General features: G+C 35.8%; 1 long non-coding RNA gene across 1 annotated transcript in view; it reads right to left on the bottom strand.

Moving 5' to 3' along the window:
- Positions 1–22,611: 22,611 nt before the first annotated feature.
- The window catches only part of LOC108516952 (uncharacterized), an 18,732-nt gene continuing 13,604 nt past the window's right edge, over positions 22,612–27,739 (bottom strand). Inside the window, exon 2 of the long non-coding RNA XR_001881956.1 lies at positions 22,612–23,410. This is a non-coding gene — a long non-coding RNA (uncharacterized LOC108516952). The remainder of the gene's footprint in view (positions 23,411–27,739) is intronic.

The raw sequence follows: 27,739 nt of genomic DNA, 5'->3' as shown, positions 1-27,739 counted from the left end.
ATTTCTCCAGCAGGCTTGAATTTCTCCTCAGGAAATGGATTTTTCTTTTCTGTGGCATCATTAAGCTACAAATTTTTCAAACTTATATGCTCTGTTTCTCCTTTAAAATGGAATTTTTTTTTTAACAGCACCCAAGTCACCTGTTGAATGCTTTGCTGCTTAGAAATGTTTTCCACCAGATATCCTAAATCACGTTGCTCAAGTTCAAATCCCCACAAATCTCTAGGGAAGGAGCAAAATGCCATCATTCTCTTTGCTAAAACATAGCGTCACCTTTACCCCAGTTACCAACAAGTTCCTCATCTCCACGTGAGACCACCTCAACCTGGATTTCATTGTCCATATCATAATCAGCATTTTGGTCAAAACCATTCAACAATTCTCTAGGAAGTTCCAAATTTTCCCACATTTTTCTATCTTCTTCTGACGCCTCCAAACTGTTCCAGCCTCTGGCAGTTACCCAGTTCCCAAGTTGCTTCCACATTTCCGGGTATCTTTACAGCAGTGCCCTACTGTACCAGTGCCAACTTACTATATTAGTCTGTTCTCATGCTGCTAATAAAGACATAGCTGAGACTGGGTCATTTATAGGGAAAAGAGGTTTAATGGACTCACAGTTCTACATGGCTAGGGAGGTCTCACAATCATGGCTGAAGGGCAAGGGACATCTTACATGTTGGCAGGCAAAGACAGAATGAGGACCAAGCAAAAGGGATTTCGCCCTATAAAGCCATCAGATCTCATGAGACCGATGTACTACCACAAGAACAGTATGGTGGAAACTGTCCCCATGATTCAACTATCCCCACCAGGTCCCTCCCACAACACGTGGGAATTATGGGAGTTACAACTCAGGATGAGATTTGGGTGAGGACACAGCCAAACCATATCAAGTAGTAACTGTTTATAAACTTGGAGCTCTGGTGTTAGGTGCATATGCATATATATTTAGGAATGTGATATTTTCCTGTTGGACTATTCCTTTTATTATTATAAAATGACCATCTTTGTCTTTTTTAACTTGTTTTAAAGTTTGTTTTGGCTGATGTAAGAGTAACTACTCCTGCTTACTTTTGGTGTCTGTTTGCACAGAGTATCTTTTTCCACCCCTTTACCTTTAGTTTATGTGAGTCCTTATGTGTTAGGTAAGTCTTTGAAAACAGCAGATACTTGACTGGTGAATCCTTATCTGTTCTGCCATTCTGTGTCTTTTAAATGGAGCATTTAGGCCATTTACATTCAACATTAGTATTGAGAGGCGAGGTACTATTCTATTCATTGTGCTATTTGCTGGCTAAATACCATTTTTCTTTGTGTTATTATTACACAGGTCATATGAGATTTATGCTTAAAGAGGTTCTGTTTTGCTGTACTTTGAGGAATGGATTCAAGATTTAGAGCTCCTTTTAGCAGGTCTTGTAGTGCTGGCTTAGTAGTGGTGAATTCTCTTACCATTTGTCTAGAAAAGACTGTATCTTTCTTTCATTTATGAAGCTTAGTTTTGCTGGATACAAAAGTCTTGGCTGATAATTGTTTTATTTCATGAGACTAAAGATAGGACCCCTATCCCTTCTGGCTTGTAGGATACCTGCTGAGAAATCTGATATTACTCTGACAGATTTTCCTTTGCAGGTTATCTGATGCTTTTGCCTCACAGCTCTTAAGATTCTTTCTAATGTCTTGACTTTAGATAACCTGATGACTATGTGCCTAGCCAATGATCTTTCTGCAATTAATTTCCCAGGTGTTTTTTGAGCTTCTTGTATTGAGATGTCTAAATCTCTAGGAAGGCCTGGGAAATTTTTCTCAATTCTTGCCTCAAATATGTTTTCCAAACTTTTAGATTTATTTTGTTCCTTAGGAACACCAATTATTCTTGGGTTTGGATGCTTAACACAGTACAAAACTTCTTGGAGGCTTCGTTAATTTTTTAAATTCTTTTTTCTTGTTTTTGATGGATTGGGTTATTCGAAAGCCTTGTCTTCAAGCTCTGAAGTTCTTTATTCTGCTTGTTCGAGTCTATTGCTAAGACTTTCCAGTGCATTTAGCATTTCTCTGAGTGTGCCCTTGATTTCCAAAAGTCATGATTGTTTTTTATTTATACTATGTATTTCACTGAAGATTTTCCCTTTCATATCCTGTATCGTGCTTTTTATTTCCTTAAGTTAGACTCCCCCTTTCTCTGGTGCCTTCTTGATTAACTTAATAATTGACCTTATCAACTATTTTTTCTGGCAATTCAGAGATTTTTGTCTTGGATTGGATCCATTGCTGGTGAGCTGGTATAATCTTTGGGTGGGTGAGTTAAAAAAAACCTTGTTTTTTCATAATACCAGAATTTTTGGGGGGTTCATTCTCATTTGGGCATACTATGGCAGAGGGAAGATCTGGGACTCCAGAGCTGCTGTTTCGATTCATTTGTCTCATGGGGTCCTCCCTGGATGTGGGGTTCTCTGTCTCTCCCTAGGGATGAGACTTCCTGAGAGCTGAAATGACATGATTGTTTTTGTTCTTCTGGGTCTAGCCACCCAGCAAAGCTACCAGGTTCCAGGCTGGTACTCCAGGGGAATGTCTGCAAAGAGTCCGGTGATGTGATCCATTTTCAGGTTTTTCAGCCATGCATACTAGCATCTGCTCTGGCGGAGGTAGCAGGTGAGTGAAGTGGACTCTGTGAGGATCCTTTGTTGTATTTTTGTTTAGTGCACTGGTTTGTGTTGGTTCGCCTCCAGCAAGCAGGTGGCATTTTCCAGAGTGTGTCAGCTGCAGTACTACAAGGAGGATGCCAGCTTGCCCTAGGGTTGCTTGGTTAAGTATTCAGGTTTCTCAGGCAGTAGGCAGGGCCATAGAACTCATATGCCCTTCATCTTCAGCAACCAGGGTGGGTGGAGAAAGGCCACCAGGTAGGGGCAGGGATAGGTGTGTCCGAGCTCAGAGTCTTCTTGGACAGGGCTTGCTATGGCTGTTGTGTGGGATGGAGGTGTGGTTCCCAGGCCAATGGAGTTATGTTCCCAGGGGGATTATGGCTGCCTCTGCTGTGTCATGCAGGTCACCAGCGATGCTGAGGAAGGCTGGCAGCCACAGACCTCACTCTCTTCCCATGCAGCCCGTAGTTTGAGACAGTCTGGTCTCACGCCCACTGTGCCCCTTCAACAGCACCTAATCTATTTCCAGGCAGCAAATGACCAGGGCATAGAAATTGCCCCAGATCCCCATCCTCCATGATGAGAAAGCAAGCAGACTCACAGATTTTTCGTGTCTCAGGGAGCCTACAGTGGTGATCCAGTTCCTTTAAAGGATCTGTGGATTCTCTCAGGTTTACTGGTATGTTTCTGTGGTAGTTCTCGGAGCAAAACTTTACGATGTGAGTCTCCACATGCTGCTGTGTCTGAGTGGAAGCTACATGCTAGTCCGGCCTCCTACCCGTCATCTTAGCTCAGAAATAACTAGATGTTTTGAAATTTAAGTTGTGTTTACATTTTGTTTTCTTCCTTTAAAGAGGCAGAAGTTAGCTTTGGAACTTAGCATCCCTTTTCTATGTCAGAATCTTTATCAGTTACTTTTCCTGAAATAATCTTATTTGTTGTTTTGCATGCACAGGAAAATTTACTGTGGAACTAATGACCCTATGCTTAATGGCTCCTCACTTGTACTGATGTACCCTTAGGTCTTGTAGAAGGTCCTAAGCATCTTTTCAAATGGTATGCTTCTGTAAAATTTGCTGAGAAGTATTTGTGACTAGTACTTTAGAAACACTATTTCCCAGCGCTGTCTTTTTTCAATCTGACTTCCTTCTGGTAAATTCATGCTACCATCAGTAATTTCTACAGTAGACAAGTACATTTTTCAAATTCTGGCTAATGGGGACAGCTCAATTAGTGATACATTTGGATTCGGGATTTAGTGGAATATATCAACGCTATTTGCTGTCACTATTCTCTATCGGATTATAGCACATCTAGGGATGGATTTCAGCCATGCTATTACTACTCATTGCATTGACTTACCTATAGCATCATAACATGAAGGTACAAGGCCAGGTGTTACATTAAAGGACATAATGCAATGAATTTGATATCAGAAATATGTGGGTGTTATGAAAACAGGTCTGAAATATATGGGTCCAGAAGCTAGACTGTGGAAATTTGTTCTTTATGTGAGACGGGTAAATTGAAGAGAAGCATCCAATCCTCATTAGCCTAGTCATAATGGAAGTTATCTTTTCCCTGAAATTCACTTGTGATGTAACATACACAATTACAGAAACATTTTTATAGAAATTATGAAAATTAGGACTTATTGGAATTTTGTATAACATAGTTCTGAAAACAGTATAGCTGCATGAAAAGATAGATTTTATAACTTCCAAGCATCATTAACAAAAGGGAAATTAATGATATTTTTTCTATTGAGAGAAACTAACATTATAAATGCTTGTCATTTGCAGAGGCAGTAAAAGAATAAAATGCCAAAATTTAAGAAGTTTTGGAAAACGTAGAAAAAAAAGAGCATGCCAGATAGTTTTAGATTAAAAAAATATGAGGTTCTTGATCCATTTTACTATTTTAAATTTGTGCTTTTCTAGTTCTAAAAACATTTAATTTCAACCTTGATTTTGTATTTGTACTTATATCTACTTTTTTCTTTAATGAGGATATTCAAAATTATGTAAACTTCTTCATAAAGGCTTCTATTATTTTGTTTCAAAAATTTTCAAGCTAGGAATGGTGGCTCACGCCTGTAATCCCAACACTATGGGGGGCCGAGATGGGTGGATCATGAGGTCAGGAGTTCGAGACCAACCTGGCCGATATGATGCAACCCCGTCTCTACTAAAAATACAAAAAATAGACAGGCGTGGTGGCACACACTTGTAATCCCAGATACTCAGAAGGCTGAGGTAGGAGAATTGCTTGAACTTGGGAGGCAGAGGTTGCAGTGAGCCAAGAGTATGCCACTGCACTCCAGCCTGGGTGACAGAACGAGACTCGTCTCAAAAAAAAAAAAAAAAAAAAAAAAAAAAATTCTAAGTAAACTTAACTATATAGTATGAAATATATACATATATATGTATATATAACATGAGATTACCTGTTTTATTTATACACACACACACACACTGAAATATTACATAGAAATAAACTTAGACACTTTGTGATAATTTAAAAAATCCCAGTTAGACATAAAGTTCTCATCTCACAAGACATCACATATGCTTATATAGGAAACATTGGCTCAGAACTGCTTTTGCTTAGAGTACAAGCAGTGCACTTTTTGTTAAATAAATCCACATAAGCATGCTATTCTCTAGTGTTAGCTGGAGAACAGAAATGTCTTACTTGAAACTATGACTCAATGTCTTTAAATTACCTTCTAAATTACTGCATGTTTATCAATGGCCAGTGTAGAGGAACTCAGTGGGAGTTTCAGCCACTCAGCCCAAACACACTTGTGAAGAGGAGTGAGATATATTCTACACATCACCAGAACAGTCCACAGCACGTGCTTCTCTCCTGGTTCTCATACGAGTGTCAAGGCTAGCCCATTGCCCCTGACTGCCTGGCACATAGGCTGTGAAATCATTTCCCACCTAACAATCACTTCGCTCAACCCCAAGGCTCCAATCCAGAATCATACCTCCATGTATAATAACACATGCTTGTCAAGAAACAACCTGAAAAGTCAGAGGTGATCATGTTGAAAGGGTTTTTAACAACTTTAATTTTTTGTTTCTTAAAATACCATTATCGAACAGCATTCAGCATGATTATCTGATTATCTCTGTTGACAGAAAGTGCAGATTCCTATGGCGCATCTCAATTAGATAAGGAAAAACTTACAGAGATAAAGCCTGAAAGCCTGGATACTTCCAGATGACTTTTAGATACATTAAAATAGGAGATTTTGATCTAATTTATTTGAATAAAAAATGACTGAGTTTGAAAGTAGACTTCAGGTTGCTCTGTGTATATGACCTTCTGTTTGCATACTGCAGGTCAGTGAGTGAGGCATATGTGTATTTTGTGCCTATGGATTTGTGTTATTGGGGGACAGGGACTGTTCATTATTTAAATGGTATTTTGTTTTCTCCTAAGAATATGAGCTACAGGACAGTAGGTACCAATCTTGCTTGCTTTCTTCTTCCCAGATTACTTCTTTATCAGAATCAATGCAACACACACACTATTTTTGGGGTTCCTGAGTTCTAAATAAGCATACAAGTTGCTTACCAAAAGTGTATGGGTTTATGCTGGCAAAGTGGAGCTGAAGACCCTATTGGTTTAGCCAACTTCTTCTTTGGCCTGTATAAGACCTGAAAGCAAGTGAGAAAAGATCCATACTCTAAGAGACTTAGCATATTAAAATATATGGTTAGTAATTCTGTCAGGTCATATCAGTAATATTAAGTCAGATGTTTATTGATGAACTGAAAATGTTAAGAAGTCTCTCTCTCTTCGTCTGGCTTGACCTACCTTTCCTTTCCTTAATGGTGGTATCATATAATGCTACTTTAAAAAAATTCCCAAATGAAATTTTGAAGGTCGCTTCTAAAAAGTTCCCAACTCCTCCTAGTATATTTTAATTCATTTGAAATGTCTACTGACTACTGATTATATATGACAAATCCTTATCGTCGTAAATAATTCCTTTTTAAAATACTAGATATTGTATTACATGAGTGAGGAGCACTATTTTAATAGTTCAAATAGGAAGCTATTTAAAATAGGTTTGAATAATTCAAAATATATGACATATATGGCCTGAAAAATGAGGAACTTAAAATGTAAATGACTGATAAAATATATAAATACTTAAAATTCTTTATTTGTACTTTTATATTTCTTTTGTACTTAGTTGTTAACATGATCAAAGTCATCCAAAAGTTTCGGAAGTATTTCTGTGAGTTCATTCCTTACTAATCCCAACAATGAGAAGTAAGTGAAAAATGATACCATTTCTGAAATTCAGAAAAAAATATGGTCTTCATGAATCATTGGAAATTTCCAGTGACAATAGAAATTCTGGACTGAAGGCACATAACTTAGAAGATCTGTCATTGAGTGATGACTGTAGAACAACTATGCAGCATCACCCATGATCAGCTGTGCATAAGCTTAGCCAAGGTGGAGTTGTGTAATGACCTTCACCACACAGGAGTTAACAGAGTGAAGCTGACCTGCTGGTACTGGGCTTAGATGAAGCCAAACTGTGTGAATCAGAGTATGGTTACAGTTTTCACAGTGACCCTTAGTCAGGAGCAGAGTGAGAGTGATACAGCCTTCTCAATGCATGCAGATGGCTTGATAGCACCAGGTGCGAGAAAATACCAGAGCTAGTCTTCCAAGTTGTTTTGTTCAGATGAAAAAATACACTTATAAAATGTAAAGGTCCCTGAAAGTACAGTTGAAAAGAAGAATAACTTTACAATCATCTGACCTATGCTTACATTAAATATCTGCATCTTGCTCACAAGTTACTTAGTCTTTCTGAGCCTCAGTTTACACTGCTGCCAATTAGTTTAGTTATGGAAGAATAGATATTATAATTACTTATGTAAAGTATCCCTTGGGTCCTCAATAGCTGGGTATATTGGGGGAAGAGCAAACTAGAGGTGGGATTTGGGATTATTCTTCATCAATTTCTTTGTTCATCTGACAATATCTTGTTGATAATTGCTGTTTGAACACCCCTCGGTCCTCTGCATATTTTGAACACAGCCCTCTTGCTTTTAGAATATATTGCCTGAATCTTAGGATGTTTTCATGCTCATTTGTGATGATGCATGAAACCTTCTCTGCAGGAGGCATGCCACATCTTCACAAAGACTCATGGAAAGCTTTCTCTATCTAGCCATTTAAATTTTGCATATAGTATAACCAACCACTTTGGCAAAGGGCCTTTCAAATAATGTGGCATCTACTTTATTGATGTATCAGAACTCACTTGGTATCCATTAAGTGATTTTGCTAACATCTATGTATTATTTAAAATAATACAAGGCACTATATTGACTCAGTATTTCAACTCTGAGCTTAAAAGTCTATGAGCCAGTGGTAAGTGAGAACAGCAGAGTGGGTATCTTCAAAGGCACATCCCCTCAAAAAAATAATTTAGGGAAAATTGTCGGAATCAACTTTGTCCAAACTCTGGAAAATATTCAGAGGTTTACAGAAATTAAGCAAATACTGGATTAAGAAAAAGCACCTTGAAAAAGGTGAAAACTCTTCAGAGCATTTTAACTGGCTCTTTGCCCAATACTCCCTGGTGTTGTGGCTGTGTGTTGTGGAACACATTCCCAGGGTGGGACCCTGGTTCCTTATTGCAGAGGAAGCAGTACAGACCTTGTTCCCAAAGAACTGCATGCGCTCGAATTTGTCTGTGGGCTACCTGTAGAACTCATGCAGAGCACTTGCCTTTATTTCCGCTAATTAGAAATTTACTCAGGATAAAAGAAAACAGTGAACATTCCTTGAAAATATTATAAGGTCCATGAATAACCCACAGATTTGTGGGGCAAAATATTTTGGTTGAGATAAACAATAGATTCACTGAAAATCTGAGAGGAAAATCCTGGGAGAGAGTCTTTTTGAGAAATTACGATATTTAGAAGTAGCCATATATACAGAGGAGTTTAGAAAGGGAAACATATGCTGAGATAAGAACTAAGAAGACCCTAAATTTTAACCTCTGGCCTATATCTAGGCTTCATGCAAGCAAAATATGAAGATGAAGACAAAATTGTAAATGGCCTCAGCATTAGCAGAGTGACCCAAAACAAACTATTAAAATTTAAAGACAAATTTGCAAAGGCTGGAAAGTTTTTCTTGTCCATTATGACTTTTTTCTTTTCTCGTCTTTTTCCTCCTTGTCTTTCTTCTCCTTCTTCTCTTTCTTTTTTTCTCCTCCTTTTTTCCATTTAAGCAAATTTATGTCAAAACGCTAACTGAACATTAGCAGAAGATACAGACTACAGAGATTACAAATAATAAAGAATACAGATGTTATAAAAATTGTTTCCAAAAGTTACTAAACAAATAGTTACAGCCCACAGTAAGGAACAAACAACAACAACAACAACAACAACAACAACAACAACAAATCTTCAGGAAGAAAAAAATCTGGATTTCAATTTCCACATTATGGTGTCCAAAATGTCCAATTTCCTATTTAAAATTAACATACAAAGAAACGAGAATAAAGCCTATTTATGGGAAAAATTAACAGATTGTTTCTTAGGGGACACAGATATTGGGCTTACTAGGCAAACGCTTTAAGTTAATTGTCTAATATACACTCAAAGAGGTAATGAACACTATGGACAAAGAGCTAATGAAACCTTATTTTTTAGAGAAAAATGAATAATCAAATAGAGAATACCAATAGAGACAGAAATTTTAAGAAGAAACCAAATAGAAATTCTGGATCTGAGAAGTATAATAACTGAAATAAAAAAACCCAAAAAACTCACTAGAGATTTTCAACTGCAAATTTGAGCAGACAAAAGAAAGGGTCACTTGAAGATTAGTTAATTGAAGTTATTTAGTCAGAGGAGCAGAAAGAAAAACATAAAAGATAAAGAAAAATTGACAGAGCCTAAGAAGGCCATGGAACACCATCAAGTGTACTAACATATATGTAAATAATGGGAGTCCCAGCAGGAGAAGAAAGAAAGAAAGGAACAGAAGGAATATTTGAAAACAATAATGGCTGAAAACTCGCCAAATTTCATGAATCTACACATTCAAAAATTTCAATCAAATTCAAGAGGGATAAAAACAGAGACCTACACTGAGACACATTATAATCAAATTGTTTAAATTCAGATAATGAGAAAACCTTGAAAGCAGTAAGAAAGAAGTACTCATCATATACCAATGACCTTCAATAATATCAAGGACCAATTGCCCATCAGAAAGTATGGAGACTTTAATGAAATAGGATGAGTTGTTCAAAGTGGTGAAAGAAAAAAAAAATAAAACTATTAACAGAGAATAAGATATTCATCAAAATTATTATTGAAAATGAAAGAAAATGTAGACAATACCATATAGTAGAATTGATTCTAGACAGTAACTCAAAGCTATATTAAAATTAAGAACTCTAATAAGATAACTGCAAATGTAAATATAAAACCAGCATTTTTTTTGCTTTTAACTATTCTTCTTGTTTCTTCTATGATGTATAAGACAAATGCATAAAAAAATTATAAATCCATGTTAATGGGCATGAAATGTATAAAGGTGTAATTTGTGAGAGTAACAACATAGTGGTGGACTGGATCTCTCCAGGAGTAGACTTTTTGCATGCTATTGAGTCTCCACTGGTTATCAATTCAAATTAGATTGTTATACATTTAAGATATTAATAGTAAAATGTTTAGGAGTTTCCATGGTAGTTCCTAAGGAATATCTAATAAATATACAGAATAGAAAACCAAAAGGAAATCAAAATGGTATACTAAAGATCAATTAAAGATGAAGGAATGAAAGAAATGTGGGACATTAGGTATAAAACATACAGAAAACAAATAGTAAAACTGCAGACATTATTTATTAGAAGTTATTTTAGATGTAAGTGGATTTGACTATTCAATTAAAAGATACAAATTGGCAGCTTAGAACAAAAATACATATTCCAAGTATATGCTGTCTGTAAAAGACTCATTTTAGATTCAAAGACACAAATAGTTTGAAAGTGAAATTTTGGAAAAATGTATTGCATGCACATACTAACAAAAGGGAGCTTGAATAGCAACACTAATATCAGACAAAATAGACTGTCAGACAAAAAGTTATAAGATACAAAGAAAGTCATTGCTATTGGTAAATAAAATTGGGAACATTACTACCAGCCTTACAGAAGTAAAAAGGATTATAATAGAATACTACAAACAATTGTATGCCAACAAATTAGGTAACAGGTGAAATAGATACATTTCCAGAAACACACAAATTACCTACATTGACTCAAAAATGAGTAGAGAATCTCAACAGACCTATAACAAGTAAAAAGACTGAATAAATAATCAAAAACCTCCCCAAAATAACAACAAAATTCCAGGATGAGATGGTTCCTTGTTAATTTTACCAAACATTAAAAAAAATTAACACCAATTTTCCCCAAACTCTCTCAAAAAAAAAAAAAAAAAAAAAAAAAAAAAGAAAATATAATAGGAGGGAATACTCCCTGACTCTTTCTATTAGGCTGGCATTACCATGATACCAAAGCCAGATAAAGACAGCAAAGAAAAAAGTTACAGACTAATATCCTTTGTAAATCTTATGAACATAGACGCAAAAATCCTCAATAAAATCTTAGCAAAACAAACCAGATAGCATACTAAAATTATTTTGCACCCTGGCCAAGTAGGCTTCCTCTCAAGGATATAGAGTTGGTTCAAAATAAGAAAATGGATTAATGTAGTGTATATTTCCTGTTCCCCTAAGGGAAGAAAAAGACAAAGATGCCTGTTTTCATCACTGCTATTCAAAATTATGGTAGAAGTTCCACTCAGAGTAATTATTCAAGAAAAGAAATAAATGGCATTAAGTTGGAAATGACGTGAAATTGTTATTACTTGCAGATGATATAATTCTATATTTAGAAAATCCCAAGGGATTCACAAAAGAAAACTCTACTAGAGCTTATAAGTAAGTTCAGCAAATATGAAGGGTACCAGATAAACACACACCAAAAAATCAGTTGTGTTTCTATGCACCAGAAATCCAAAATAAAAATTAAGAAAACAATTCCATTTGCAATAAAATCAAAAACTAAATTACACAAGAGTTCATTCGACCAAGAAGATGAACATTAGTTTACTAATTGAAAAGAATTAAAGGTCTGAATAAACAGAAAGACTACCATGTTCACAAATTGGAAAACATAATTGTTAAGTTGTCAATACTACCCAAAGTGATGTATAAAGTCAATGCTATGCATACGGAAATTCCAATAGTCATTTTGCAGAAATGGAAAAGCCATCCTAAAATTCTCATTGAAATGTGGCCTTCAAGTAGCCAAAATAACACTGAAAAAAGGAGAACCACATTGAAAGAGTCACACTTTCTGATTTCTGGACCCAGCAATACCATGCCTAGGCATAAACCCCAAATAATTGAAAAGTGTAATCAAACAAATATTTGCACACAGCTGTTCATAGCAACACTATTCCCGAGATCTAAAATGTGAAAAGATCCCAAATGCTCATCAAGCAAATGAATAAACAAAATAGGGTATATGTGTGTGATAGAATACTAGTCAGATATAAAAATGATTAACATACAGATACTCTCTACATTGTGGATAAAGCTTTTAAGTTGGTACGCTAAGTGAAAGAAGCCAGATACAAAAGATCACATCTTATATGGTTTCATCTGTGTGAAATCTCCAGCATAGGTAACTTAAAGCAGAAAGGAGATAGGGAGCTGCCGAGGCCAAGGAGAGGGGAAATGGGATTAAATACTTAATCCATAAGCGCTTTTCTTTTGGGGTGGTAAAAATATTTTGGAAATAGAGTGGTGATGGCAAACATTGTGCATGTAATAAATGCCATTGGATTATTAAGAAATAAGTCATATGCATAATAATTATCACACGTGTCACCTGGTCCATGGAAATTTTACAAGGCTAAACATCCATTCTCATTTGAGCCAGCCTTTTCTCATGCAGCATCTTGTGTTCCTTACGCTAAATCTTCAAGCTGTGTTTCAGTAACTTGGAGCCGTCTGAGCAGAGATTGGTTAATCTTGCCTGATTTATAAATACTATGAATCCTGATTTTGTTGACCCTGTGAGCTGGTGGTTTATGTTTATTATCTAAAGAGAAGATATTATATACCGCTTCTATAATTTCTGTAACATATCATGGGCCTTTTAAGGGGCAGTAAAACATGTCAAATTTAGGTTCAGACAAAACAAAACAAAACAAAACACTGTAGAGACTTTATTCTTTAGTAATGTTACGCTAATATTGTCATTATACATAACAATCTGCTTAAAACTAAATTGAGGTGGCTTTCAACACAAATATAAATAAAACATGTTTGTTATTGTGATTTAAATGAAATTGGCATTCTTCACTGCTCTAATGCAGCTTAATCTAGCATATATTTTATGATATGGCTTTGATCTAATTACCTGTAGTTCCCTTTCTTCCATTTCTGTACACCAGTTTTGTTTTTCTTATCAACTTATACTTGGTTCAATAACATTATGTTTAACTCTCTCTTTCATCCTATTTCCATGTATTTGCCAGTGCTTTTGCTTTGGAACTGTTCATGTAACTTCCTGGATATCTACCATCTCCCTCAAGCCTGAATTCACTACTCCTGTCATATCAAGAGAGGGTTGGGTATGAATGTGATTCCATTTCTTCATTTCTGATCAAGTGCTTCCCTCGGGTTACAAACAAGGTCACAGAGTGATTTGCCGTCCAGGTTGAGGTAACTTTGAGTTTTGCCTAATGAATTCAATACATCTACACATTCAGGGTGGGTATAGGCTTGCCATTGTGGTGGAGGGAAAATACCCTGATCTTACCTCTCCAGTGATTGTCTGTCCACACTGACCAAGGAGAAGGCAGAAGGGAAGTCGGTGCTGGTTTCAGAATCCTGTGTTCCAGGCAATAACATCCGTAAAGTTATACATAACCACAAAGTCAGCCGAGATAAAGACCAGAAGGTAGAAATGAAACTGATATTATTTAATTATATGATAGTCCATATGGAAAAATTGAAAAACCCAAATTACTGAATACTACAATATTAGAACCGTAAGATAATTTAGAATGTTTGGTGAATAAAAGATAAACACATAGCTAATATTTCTAACCAAAGCAATAACCAGATAGGTAAGACAGGAAGTGTAACACTTGTGTTCATAATAGAAATGAAAATAATAAATTTCCTATGAATAAATTAGTAAAAACATGTGCAAGTCATTTACGGAAAAATAACTAAAAGATATAAAATAAAACCTAAGTAAAGGAAAGGATATGTTTATGATGAAAGGAGTCAGTATGGCAAAGATGGAAAATCTCCACGAATCAATATTTTAATTAAGTGTTAATCTAATAAAAATCACAGCAGTAGTTTTCAAGGAACCTTAAAATAAAAAAAAAAAAAGAATCTGCAATTTATAGGACAGCAATGAATAAAAAATATTTGAAAAACAATTAAATAGCAACAAGAAAGAGTATATTCCCTAGAAGATAATAGGAACTATTATTTAAATACACAAAATAATAATTAATTCACAATAAAAACTTTGCTGGGATTTTCAACAGCTTCAAATTCATATATACTTACCTTCCCACTGAAATCTTGATCTCATCCATACTTCCAGGCTCCAGCTGACCCAAACGTGATTTATAACAATGGTATGAGCCTGATTTATTGGTCTTCCCAGAAATTTGGGACTTATCCTGGTTTTATTTCTTCCTCACAATGTGTGCATTTAATCTGTGAACAAATACTATCATTTATGCCACTGAGATTTTTCTCTGATGTATTTCAGTCTTTTCAGTTCTTCCGCTCTCATTAGAAATGACAGCCAGGCACAGTGACTCATGCCTGTAATCCCAACACTTTGGGAGTCTGAAGCAGAAGGATACTTTGTACTCACGAGATTGAGGCTGCAATGAGCCATGATCATGACAGTGCTGTTACATTTTAGCCTGGCCAACAAAGCAAGACCCTGTCTCTGAAAAAACAAAATAAAACAAAACACCTAACCTCAATGCTATTCAAACTGTACAGAACCATATTTACAAAGAACCTCATTAGTAATGTGATCGTGATCTTTACCCATGTTCCATTCTAACCTATTCTTCACGCAGCAACCAGAATAAATATCTACCTATACGGCTTCTCAGACAGGTCTAAGTGGCCTTTACCTTCATCTTACAAATCACTACATAAGCAACCATAACTACTTCCCAAATTTACTCAATAACACTGAAGTTTTGTATATTTGCTTGCTTTTATAAATCCCGGTCATGTTTATTTCTCTGAAAAATCTACTTGAAGATAAGACTGACTCTCCCAAACAGTTACCTCTGCCTCTACACCCCAAAACTGTATTTGAGATGTAGGTGTCTTCATCTGTTTGGGCTACTGTAACAAAATAGACTGGATGATTTATAAAAATAAAAATTTTAAGGGAACACGAACGTTCAGACTATAGCAATTGGTTTCACACTATCCATCTTTGAAGTGCCTGGGGTTTGTTTGATTGCTTGTTCTCTAATTCCCTTTCTGACAGACTTATTAACCCCATGCGGGGATCCCTGTTGAGGCTCCCTAGCTAGACTTTGTTTCTACCCCATTGAAATGAAAGCTTTAAGCCACAGAAGCTCATCAGCATTATATTAAACAGATGTAAGCTTTAGTGCAGGTATACATCTCTGGAGTCATGATTTAGACATTTTTTTTTATGGGCAAGTGTTCTTAGGATTTTCTTACTTTTTTTCCCAGACAGGTATAGATGTATAGATATGTGTGTGTGTGTGTGTGTGTGTGTGTGTGCATGTGTGTGCGCGTGCACATACACACATTTTAGTATTTTAGGTGTTTCTTACTAGAAAGAATTTTCAGGCTATCTTGTCTGCCATAATGCTGGACATAAAAGTCCTGACAAATAATAATTTCACTTATAGTTTTTTTTTTTTTTTTTTTTTTTTTGAGATGGAGTCTTCCGCTCTGTCGCCCAGGGCTGGAGTGGCAGTGGCCGGATCTCAGTCACTGCAAGCTCCGCCTCCCGGTGTTTACGCCTTTCTCCCTGCCTCAGCCTCCCGAGGTAGCTGGGACCACAGGTGCCCGCCACCCGCCCGGCTTTAGTTTTTTTGTATTTTTTAGTTAGAGACGGGGTTTCACCGTGATTAGCCAGGATGGTCTCGATCTCCTGACCTCGTGATCGCCCGGTCTTGGCCCTCCCAAAGTGCTGGATTACAGGCTTGAGCCACCGCGCCCGGGCCATAGATTTTAAACATAGTTTAAAGCATGCAAATTAACTTTAAACAACTGAATGAAAATAATTTTATCTTGAAAATATGTAACATTGGTTATCAATGAAAAATATGTAAATCTGTTATTTGTTCTTTATAAATTTCTACCTTTGTAAAGAATTAAAGATACTGTTTTATTCAAGAGTATTTAAGGAGTCTATACAATGATAGTCCCTGTACTGCATACTCAGAATTCTCTGGGGAACAGAATAAAGACTGCTACTTGCTACGCAGAGCTTATTGTGCAGAATAAACACAGATAAAGGACGTTTTTGATATAACACAACGAGGGGATATGGTAGAGACAGAAGGTGCTATGGGTGAATAAGAGGATGCTTTCTTCAGCCTTGGGTATCAAGGATGACTTTCTGGGTTATGATACAACTGAACTTCATCTTTAATAATGGGTAATAATTTTCTGTATTGAAGCAATGATATAAGAAATGCAGCAGAAACAGTTCTCACCATATATGCAATAGAGAGTCATTGAAAGGTTTTATTAGGATGAGTAAAAGTTTATAGGGAATTTTCTCTCTGTAGTAATATTTCCTTTCCCATCCTGTCAGTGAAACAAAGGGAAATGATCCAAGTTTTGTAAGAAGGCAATATGAAGTGAAATTTTATTAAGCACGCAATGTACAAGTGCTTCATATATGTCAATTATTTTACCCACAATGAAGACCAATAGTGTAATTATTTTCCTTCAGAATACTAGATGAACAGACCAAGACTCAATTAGCTAAGTCATCTGCCATGGTCATACTCAACCAACTGGTGGAGGCAGAATGAGAACAAGGTTTTTCTGACTCTAAAGACCATGAATTCTTTATTGTATTCAGGTGACTCCTGCAGAAAATACCTTTTAGAAGGTCACTTGTGTTTAGTGCATTTAATTTGTTTACTCTAAGTCTAGACGGATCTATATTATTTTGACAATTAACCTTTGGACATTCCAATTTTACCTAGTCTCTGTTGCTTGTCATTTTAAACTCAATTAGATACAACTGATACTGGAACTAATCACTTTATTAGACTAAATGAAATACTGAGCATTCTTTGATAATACATACTCAATTGTTCGAATTTTTTGTGATTCCAGAAAAATCATGACTCATTCCTGCTTAGGTTTTCAAGTGGAGTCCAAATTTTTACATCAGACAGAAAGCCCTTGAAGATCTGCTCTTGTCTTGTGCTTTGCTCCATTGTTGAACTTAATCTCACCCTTTGACTCACTAGCAACTTCTCAACTGTATCATACTCATTTTTAATCTCGTGGCTCTCCCTGTGGTAGCTGTCTATGATAAGACTTGGTTTTGCTATGAACTATTTTGAAATATTTTATGGGCCATTCCTGCATTTCTAAATATAATTGATCCTTATATCTGCACCTTTATTTGCATACTCAAAACATATTGCCCATTATTTCATTTATTTACATATGTATCTTTCTTAATAGATGATGGATTTAAAGAAGGTACCATAGATTTCATGCCTGTTATCAAATTGCCTAATAAATAGCAGGTTAGGGGCTGGAGAATGTTTGCAAATTAATAAATGAATAAACACATCAATACATAAATATTTACTTTATTTTATTTTATTTTATTTTTTTTAGATGGAGTCTTGCTCTGTCCCCCAGGCTGGAGTGCAGTGGTGCAATCTCAGCTCGTTGCAACCTCTGCCTCCTGGGTTCAAGCGATTCTCCTGTCTCAGTCTCCCAATAGCTGGGATTACAGTCAGGCACCACTGCGCCTGGCTAATGTTTGTATTTTTAGTAGAGACGGAGTTTCACCATGTTGGCCAGGCTGGTCTCAAACTCCTGACCTCAAGTGATTTGCCCGCCTTGACCTCCCAAAGTACTGGGATTACAGGCATGATCCAATGTGCCCAGCCACAGATCCTTATAATAAATGCGGATGTGTGATTGCACACAACCATGGTGAAAATATTTCTTGGGTTTTGGATAAAATTGTGGAAAAATTTAAGAAGTCTTGTTGCACTTGTACCTTAGGTGTCTGTAAGGAAAAAAGTAAAAAGCGAATAGAATGAGAAATGTGTAAAATGGAACTTTCAGTATTACTTTGGCAAGTTCAGTGTTGCTGGCATTTTTCCCATTTAAGAGACAGTATGAGGATTACATAATACATTGCCAGCAAAATAAAAAAATCTGTAGATCTTTAAAATGTTTGAGATGTAAGATTTCTTCAAAGACACACCAAAGCAGTTGGAAAAGGTCTTCAAAGACAGTGTCCCTCAAGGAAGCAACAATAAATATTGAAAAGGAAAGCTTTGCCTGGGATTTAAGATGGGTTGGAAAAAAGGCTTTTTGCTAAGGAAGGAATTCATAAGGCTCTGAAACATAAAAGGAGACAAAGCCAAGTGACTAAAGAATATGGTTAAAGAGAAAATTATTGCAGGACTAGAATTAGAAAAGGCAGATCAATAAATCCTATGCTAGGTTCTAAAGTCTTAGGGTAATAGAAATATTTTTGATAAGTACAGGAGGCAGTGCAGGATTTCAGGCTAATCATGGAAATGTCGCTTAGAATATTTGCTTCTAAATCCTCCTTTAACACCTGGTCTCTAAAAATATAGACAATAGCTCAAGTTTCTTGTTCTTTAGTTCATAATATACATAATGGGATTAGAGATGCTTGTCATATCCTAATGGAAATAACTATTATAAAGGTTAATAAAATATTTTACAGATGATTTTAGACTAGTGAATAGTAAATTAGGTTTAGTAATTCAAATAATGCTGTCTGAAATAAGTTTACTTTTACACATTGTTTTAATAGGATATTCAAATCATAGATTTGAAACCACTGCAGTGGGCGATTATCAGGCTGGATTAAGCCATGTGTCAAACAGTGATGACTATAAAGAAGCAGGGCCATTTATTAACCCAAGCGTCACAGTGATTAAGGATATACATTATGGAGACTTGTAGCCTGGGATTAAATCCCAACTTGCATAATTATTAGCTATGTAGATAATCTGTAGACAACTTAACTGTAGACAGTTAAATATCATATGTTTCATTTTTCTTAGTAATATGGAGATAATATCACTACTTATAACATATAATTATTATGAGCATTAAATAGTATAAAGTAATTAGAATTCTGATAGACATGTGTCATTACATTGTAAATACCAACATTAACACAAAATTAGTGTCCGATTGGGAAAACATAGATATTAAATATTAGAAATGTTCTTATCATATGTCTATATAAAGAATACAATATAGACTTCCAGTTCTGAAGTGGTGACATGAAAAGCTGGCTTCACTGTCCCCTACCCCAGAAAACCAAAGCCAAATATACGGCACTGAGGTATATTGGTGAGGAGGTCCTCACCAATAATATCCCATAACTCAAATATAAGTTAATTCCCAAGGTCACAGAGAAATAAAATCACCCGGCAAACAGTAAGATAATCCAAATTTTATACCCTGACACCTCTCACCCCAATCTGCCTGGCACCAAGCATGCAGAAAATTTCCTGCAACTCATGGTTTCTATGCTGCAAAAAGTGAGATACGGTAACAACCAGCATCCTCAGCGTTTTGGGTTCTTTGGTAGGGAGACCTGATGATGTCTCCACCCATGGAAATATTCTGAGTGCCTGAGAGGAGACATATCTAGAGACAAAGAGGGAGGTGCAACCACCATCCACAGTTCTGGAAACTCTGCTCTGTCACTCAGCCAAAGGAGACACCAAATCAGAGTGGCTGTTCAGCAGCAACACTCTACAGGAGGTATGTGCCATGGTCCTCTGGGCACAAACCCCTTGCTAGGCCTTCCACTCCACTGGGATATCCCCTTGGGGACCTCCCCCATTCTGGTCCCGCAGTGCTCTCTGATCACTTGCTAGAGCTGAGGCAAACTTGGGCTTTAAGCATCATCTACTGCTGAAACAAAGGCACTGGTAAAAAAAAGTATAAGTTTAATAGGTAAATTATGAAGATTCTCTAAGCAAACACAGCCAATAAAACCCCAAATAATCCACAGACTAGAGTAAATAATCCTACGATGAAAAGATACAGGCATGTATCCATAAGAAACAACAGCAAACAGGGAACATGACCTCCCCAAATGGACAGGGCAAGGAACCAGTGACCACCATAAAGAGACAGTGATACATGAGTTCTCTCGTGTATCGTGTATCATGTATCATGTATCATGTAATTCAAAAGAGTAATTTTAAAGAAACGCAGTGATCTCCAAGATAATACAAAAAAGTGATTCAGAAATGTATCAGAGATATTTAATGAAGAGATTGAAATAATTAAAAAATCAAATGGAAATCCTCAAACTGAGAAATATATTTCTAAACTGAAAACATAGTTAAAAGTTTTCCAAACAAAAGTTATAATAATTCACCACCACCTGACCAATCACATAAGAAATACTAAAGGAAGTGCTTCACTCTGAAAGAAAAAGACACTAACATGAAAAAAGAAAACATTCAAAGGTATGAAACTCATAAGTAAAATGAAGACAACGCCAGAATACTTCAACACTGCAATTGTAATGTGCAATCCACTTATAACTAGTATGAAGCCTAAAAGACAAAACTATCAAAAACAATAGCTACAGCGATGTGTTATGTGATAGGCAACAGAATATTATATAAATTGAGACAACCAAAAGTCAAAATCTGAAGCAATGGAGTTAAAGCCTCTGTCATTCTCTTTCTAGATTTGTATTTCTTGACCACCAGGCTACAATTACACCAGTCCAAAGGGAATGCAATTTCCATGTTTAAAGCATAATTTTACTCTTTATATTTAATTTCTCCATTAACCACACTGTCACACATGATAGTATTTATTCATTTGATAAATTGACTTAATAATGTTGTTTACACATCTAGGAGTTAAATGAATGGAAATTTTATTCCATCTGCCAGGTAAAACTCCTCTTTGAATTATCTCAGAATGCATCATAGCAGTACACTTTGTGATAATTATTAATTAAGTTGAATATTCAACATGGCTCATTGGGTCTTTAAAAAATAACATGTTTGGGGAATTGAAAATTGGTTTTGAATGATTTCTTCCCCTTAGAGAATTATTATATTTTCTGTTAATCACAAATTTAAGAGCCATTGCATAGTTCTTAGGGCTATAAATATTATGCTTCGTTTCTTAATTCAGCCTGATTCAGATGTCTCTCCAAAGAACCAGGCATTTAGATGTAAAGTTTTCAGTAGGGATTTCTTAATTAGCTTTTAATAAGATAAAATATTAGCATTTGCTGTTTCACTCTTTTATTCAGATAAAGTTTAGAATGTCCAATATTAAACAACATGATTATTTATTTTCTTTTTGAGTTCTAAACAATGTTCCATTGAATTGATAATGTAGGACACAGGAATTTAGTTGTAGAAGATATAATTACTACTTCCAATTTACATAGTTTGTGTGCTTTGAAATAACAGTTCATAGGACATTTATGAAACCTATTTTGATATCTTCATACTTCATTGTACGGGAAAAAATAAATTATTAATGGGCAGCAACAACAGAATATATGTGTTCCAATGTTATTGGAAGTGGTGACCTTCACTAAATTTAAGTTCAATACCAAGGAGCATGTTCACATTTCACTGGGTTATTTAACTTGTTGGGCCCATCACATGTATTCAACGGCATCGGATAGAGAAGGTATAATAAAATGTGAGCTATGTAAACTTCCCAAGTAATTTACCATGTAGTTAATGTATTACTCAAATTTCCATATATGAATGATTGATATTTTTGCTACTTTCAGCAATGTAGTTCAAATACTTCTTTCCTATTATCCTCCATCTCTCTACCCACCATAAAGATCATAATAAGCTTTACATTATATTTAGAAGGTCTCACATCCAAACCCCCTTATTCCTTGTGACCCACTGACTTCAAGTCTAGTGTTCTTTAAAATAAATATGAGTTATTGCATGGTAAAAATACATATGCAATAGGACAGTAACATTAAAAGCAGTAAGGGAGTGCAAAATTCCATAGAGGAAGGGAAGAGAGGGAGGCTGAAATAGATAATCTTACCAGGAATTATATGTAAAATGGCTCCTCCCTTGTCCCATTTGATTTATTCTTGGTTTATCGGCAGCTGCGACAAATGCAAAAACATGGCTTTCCCATCGATCTCTTTGTCTGTTAAAGGAAATTTTTATCATTTCTATGAAAGAGACTTATTTGCCCTTTCTGACTGCATTCTGAAAGAGTTCTTATTAGAATATGAAGGTTAATTAAAATGCAAGTTGTATTTTGATGAAAAAATAAAAAGAAACATTTTCCTTGGCCATCTGTCAACCCTCAGTAAAATTTGAGAACATCTTACTACATTTTACTTCAAAGGGGACAATAATGTAAACTGCAAAATGAATAAATGAAATGAAAAACTAAGAGCATGTCTCATCCCACCACATACATGTATATCGAAACCATAAGGTACAACATAATTATTAACATTCGAATTTGAAAACATGATTCTCTTAGGATTATTTAGTCTTTCTGTAAAAGTTGTTAGTGTATACTACATTTCATTTGCATTTCCTGACAAGAGAACTGTAATGAACACAAATTATAAAAGGTGATCTCTCATCAATAGTATTTAATGTTTTGAAGAAATAGACCGGTGTACAAAGGGACAGGGAATTCGTTTCTTTTAATGTATTTATTATTTCTTACTAGGAGAAGAAATGTAACTATTCTCTTCAAAACTGTTAAAAATCAAGCACTGAGGCAGTCACCCCATCGTTTGCTCCCTATGTTCTGATGTCGTTAAGATGAGCTCGAAGACAAATTAACTCTTGATTCAGGGTAAAGGTTTCTGCCAATCCAGTTCTTTTATCATAACCATGAAAAAAAATCACTGAAAATTACTTTATACAAGTTTTGCAGTTCAGAATTGTTTTTCTTGATATTTGATCACTTTGATATATGACTAAGTTTCTGCTAGAGCCTCTAAACCAATCTCTTGACTTCATTTTCTCTTTCATTCTGCAACCAAACCTGATTAATTTTCTCAAAGTACAACTCCAGTCATATTGCTTCCCAGGCTAAAAGGCATCATTAATGCCTCAATATGAAGGGAAGTCTTCTCTACCCAGAATCTACCGAGAAATCAAAGTCCTTTGTAATTTAGAACCACCTTTGAGAGGATGGCATTTTATAATTGAAGCAAAATACAATGCATTTTTTTCTCTTTCTCCAATTAGATCTGTACTTTTGCTGCTCCGTAACTCTGTTCACTGCAAGTGTCTGCTGTGGAAACCCTAGCTACACTTAAACAGCACTTGAACTCAATTGCACATTTCTTGTTGAAAATACTATTGATTTGGAGTTAACAGGAAATTCAAACTCTTTCAGGCACATAAGGAGCCCAGGTCACCGATCTGCCAAAAATGAAACAATGACGTTAAAGATGAAATTAGACATTTGAAATGGACCTATATGAATGTTTATGTTCATTGAGATGGTCATAATTAAGCATATGGTAAACATTAATACAGTCGAATTACTTCTGTGATTTGGTTACTTCTACTAGTTCCTCCCAAGGGAAGTTTGCTTAGTGGTGGTTTTCCTCCCCTTTCTTCTACACTCTAGATCACTCAACTTAGTTGGTATTTACTTCCCGTGCATCCTCTGGGCTTGCTGGTGGTGTTCAGGATCATGGCAAAGCCAGAGGTGACTGTGTATGAACTGATGGCAACATGTGGTCTTTGCACCAGGAAGCAGGTAAACGAGGTACTATTGAGTACTAAAGCAGTGCTCCAAGTACCGTGATTCTCTCAGGGTAACCTCAGCCTTCTAACAGTGGCAATTTGGAAGTACTAGACATTTTATCAGCTTTGTGCTCTCTGACAACAGAGTCTCTAGTTTCCCCAGAAACTTTTCTCTTACCTTTCTTCATATTGCATTGATGTCAATTATTTCATTATTATTTTGCTAATAGGCTGTGGATTTTTAAATGAAAACATTAAGTAAATGACAACAACAACAACAAAAACAGTTACTACAAAAGAGATCCAGAAATAAGTAAATTGTGAAGAACAATCACATAATCCTACCACTCAGACAAAAATACACATTACCGATACGGTATATATTCCTAGACTTAAATTTTTTATGTATATACAAGAAAATACATATATGTTATATATACATATATATATTTTACTTTGAAACAAGAAAAAGAAAAAATACATGTATGTATATTCTATGGTGCACATTTTTACTTAGCATTTTCTTTTTCACACAGAATGTATACAGTAGATATTTTATGTGTCAGTGCATTTAGATCTAAATTGTCATATAATGGCTATATTGCATTTGAGTAGCTCACTGAACAGTATGCATTTAATGAATCACTTTTAGTTTGACACTGAGGTAATTTCCACATTTTTCCTTATTTCCAACCACATTGTGATAAACAGTTTGGTTACTTTTGTGATTATTGGGCCTCAAGTTTTGACCATAAATTAGAAATGATACTGTGTTATGTTCAAAATATTACTTCTCTACTTAATATATCAAATTGTTGCCTCAAAAATCTTAATTTCAAGTGTTCTGTGAAAACTAGAGTACTTAGAATTTTTTTTTAAAACAGATTATTTGTCACCACCCATGGGGAATCAAATCCAGTAGCTGTAGAGTAAGGCCCAGCTATGCCAGCTATGCATCTTTTTCTTTCTTTCCTTCTTTCTTTCTTTCTTTCTTTCTTTCTTTCTTTCTTTCTTTCTTTCTTTCTTTCTTTCTCTTTCTTTCTTTCTCTCTCTCTCTCTTTCTTTCTTTCTTTCTTTCTTTCTTTCTTTCTTTCCCTCCCTTCCTTCCTTCCTTCCTTCCTTTCCTTCTCTTTCTTTCTTTCTTTCTCTCTTTCTCTCTTTCTCTCTTTCTCTCTTTCCTTTCCTTTCCTTTCCCTTCCTTTCCTTTCCTTTCCTTTCCTTTCCTTTTCTTTCCTTTTCTTTTCTTTTTTTTGGACAGAGTCTCACTCTGTCACCCAAGCTACAGTGCAGGGGCACAATCTTCGCTGACTATAACCTCCGTCTCCTAGGTTCAAGCGATTTTCAGGCTTCAGCCTCCCAAATGCAGGCATTACATGTGTGAGCCACTGCCCCCAGACTACATTTCTAAAAGCTATACAAGATGATCCTGATATGCAACCAAAGAACTGGTATTAACATGTTACCCACATATTTTTGTTGTTGTTGCAGAAAAGACAAGGCTCTAAGTATTATGGATGCAGAATCTTATATGAGTAAGTAAAATTTGACCTACTGAATTGCATAACCTTAAACTGTGCCTATTACATATAAAATGAAGTGTGGCACTCAAGTAATAAGATCACACATTTTAGTCAAAAATACCTTTACTACTCTTAGCTAAATAGTCCACGGAAACACCCACATTGCCCAAGCAAATCTTAATATCTAACTCATTTTTAATGTATAAAATGATTAACATTTATTAAGGTTTTATATGTTGTTCTTCCAGATTCAAAGGTACTATAAAAATAAAATGACATTAAAAATCACTTTATTGTGGAAAGGGAACACTGACAATTTTCAAATAGTTTTTTAATGCCTGGTCATATTTCCCGATCACGTTGTTTACATTTGAGGCACAAAGTATTCAGTGCTTGAATCTGTTTTGCCAGGAATCACAGAGTTTATTTATGCTTTTATGTTACAAAAGAAGGAGTATAAATTAAGGTTGTAGACAAATACTTAAGGTTTAGGCTAAGCAGTTGCACTTACTCTGTAAGTAATAGACATCAATGAAGGTGGATAAACTAGGAAGACTCACAGTGATTTGAATCCACGTAATAGACAGTTTGGAGTTAATAAAAATAAGACACATGAAAGAATTGAAAAGCAGAATGTTGATCTTATTTTGACCAAAATGAGCTAGGAATATTCATAAGGCAACTAGAAATGTCATTTTTTGTGTGTTTGAATTGCTTTTTCTAAAAATTAAACATTTAAATTTATACATTTGAGAAAAGAAATAATATGCTCAAGAGAAAGAATAGAACATAGCAGAAGGCCTGATGGCCAATTTTGAGAGACAGTCTAACTGTGCCATGAGATGACATCACAGTTTGTGTTTCCTGCTCATTTCATGTTGCACAGAACCAAAGATGATTAGAGAGATTCTCACTGTGGATTTGGGAAGGGAAATATGCACGATGAGCCTAGGACTACCTGGAAGCCATCAAAAACTACTGTGGGGTGTAAAAAAATAGCAGGTTACCCAAATAAACTGCAAATTTACTTACACATAAAAATGGGTACACAGATATTTATAGCTGCATTTTTTTCACATTGGCCCAAACTTGTAAGCAACCAAAATATCCATCAGTATGTAAATAGATAAACAAACTGGGGTCTATCCAGACAATGGAATATCATTCAGCATTAGAAACAAATGAGCTATCATGCTGTGATGGTTAATTTTTGGTGTCAACTTGACTGGATAAAGTTAATCTAGACAGCTGGTAAAGCACTATTTCTGGGTGTGTCTGTGAGGATGTTTCTGGAGAAAATTGGCATGTGAGTCCTTGAACAGAGTGGGAAAGAGCCTCCCTCATGTGGGTGGGCACCGTCCACTTTCGTGGGGACCCAGATAGGATAAAATGATAGAGGGAAGGCAATTTCACTCTTTCATTTTTGGAGCCGGAGCACCCTTCTTTTCCTGGCCCTGAGCCCAGAACTCCAGTCTTCTCTGGTCTTTAGACTCCAAGACTTGTCCCAGCAGCCCCCAGGTTCTCAGGCCCTCTGCCTCAGACTGAGAGTCACACCCTCATCTTCCCTGGTTTGGAGGCTTTTAGACTTGGACTGAACCACACTGTTGACATTCCTGGTTGTCCAACTTGCGGATGGCTTATCATGGTACTTCTAAGCCTCCATAATCACATGAGTCAATTCTCCAAATAAATCCCCTCTTATCTATTCATTTATCCATCCATCTAGCTGTCAACCTTCTGTCTGTCTATCTATCTATCTATCTATCTATCTATCTATCTATCTATCTATCTGTCATCTATGTATCCTGTTGGTTCTCTCTCTAGAGATCCCTCACTAATACACATACCTTGAAAATACGTAGAAAATACTTAGAGGAAACTTCAATGTATATTACCGAGTGAAAGAAGCCAATCTGAAAAGTCTACACACTGCATGATTCCAACTATGTGACATTCTAGAAAAGATGAAACTATGCAGACAGTGAAAAGATTTGTGGAGGACAGAGGTCAGAGGGGAGAAAGATGAATAGGCAGAGCACAGTGGGTTTTTAGGACAGTGAAACCACTCTGTATACTATAATGTGGTCTATGTCATTACACATTTGTCCAAACCCACAGAATGTAAAGCACCAAGAGTGAAGCCTCATGTGAACTATGTATTTTGGATGACAATGATGTGTCCATGTAGATTTATCAATTATAACAAATGCACCACTGAGGTGTGGAATGTTGACAGCAGGGGAAGCTGTGCATGGGTGGGGACAGAGGGCTATGGGAACTCTGTACTTTCTGCTCAAATTTGCCGCAAACCTAAACAAAGAATTGTTTATTAATTTTTAGAAAATGTATAGCAGAAAACTTGAATATATTTACTCTGACTCAAGGGAGAGAATTTAAGCACGAACAAAAAAGATTGAAAGCATTAAATAGATCTAAAATCCTTGCATTGATAAAGTTTTTTTTTTTTTTTTTTTTTTTT

The sequence above is a fragment of the Rhinopithecus bieti genome, unplaced genomic scaffold, assembly GCF_001698545.2.
Source record: "Rhinopithecus bieti isolate Rb0 unplaced genomic scaffold, ASM169854v2 scaffold_39125, whole genome shotgun sequence".
Taxonomy (NCBI): domain Eukaryota; kingdom Metazoa; phylum Chordata; class Mammalia; order Primates; family Cercopithecidae; genus Rhinopithecus; species Rhinopithecus bieti.
The sequence above is the reverse complement of the archived record's forward strand: the minus strand, read 5'-3'. Positions and strand labels throughout refer to the sequence as shown.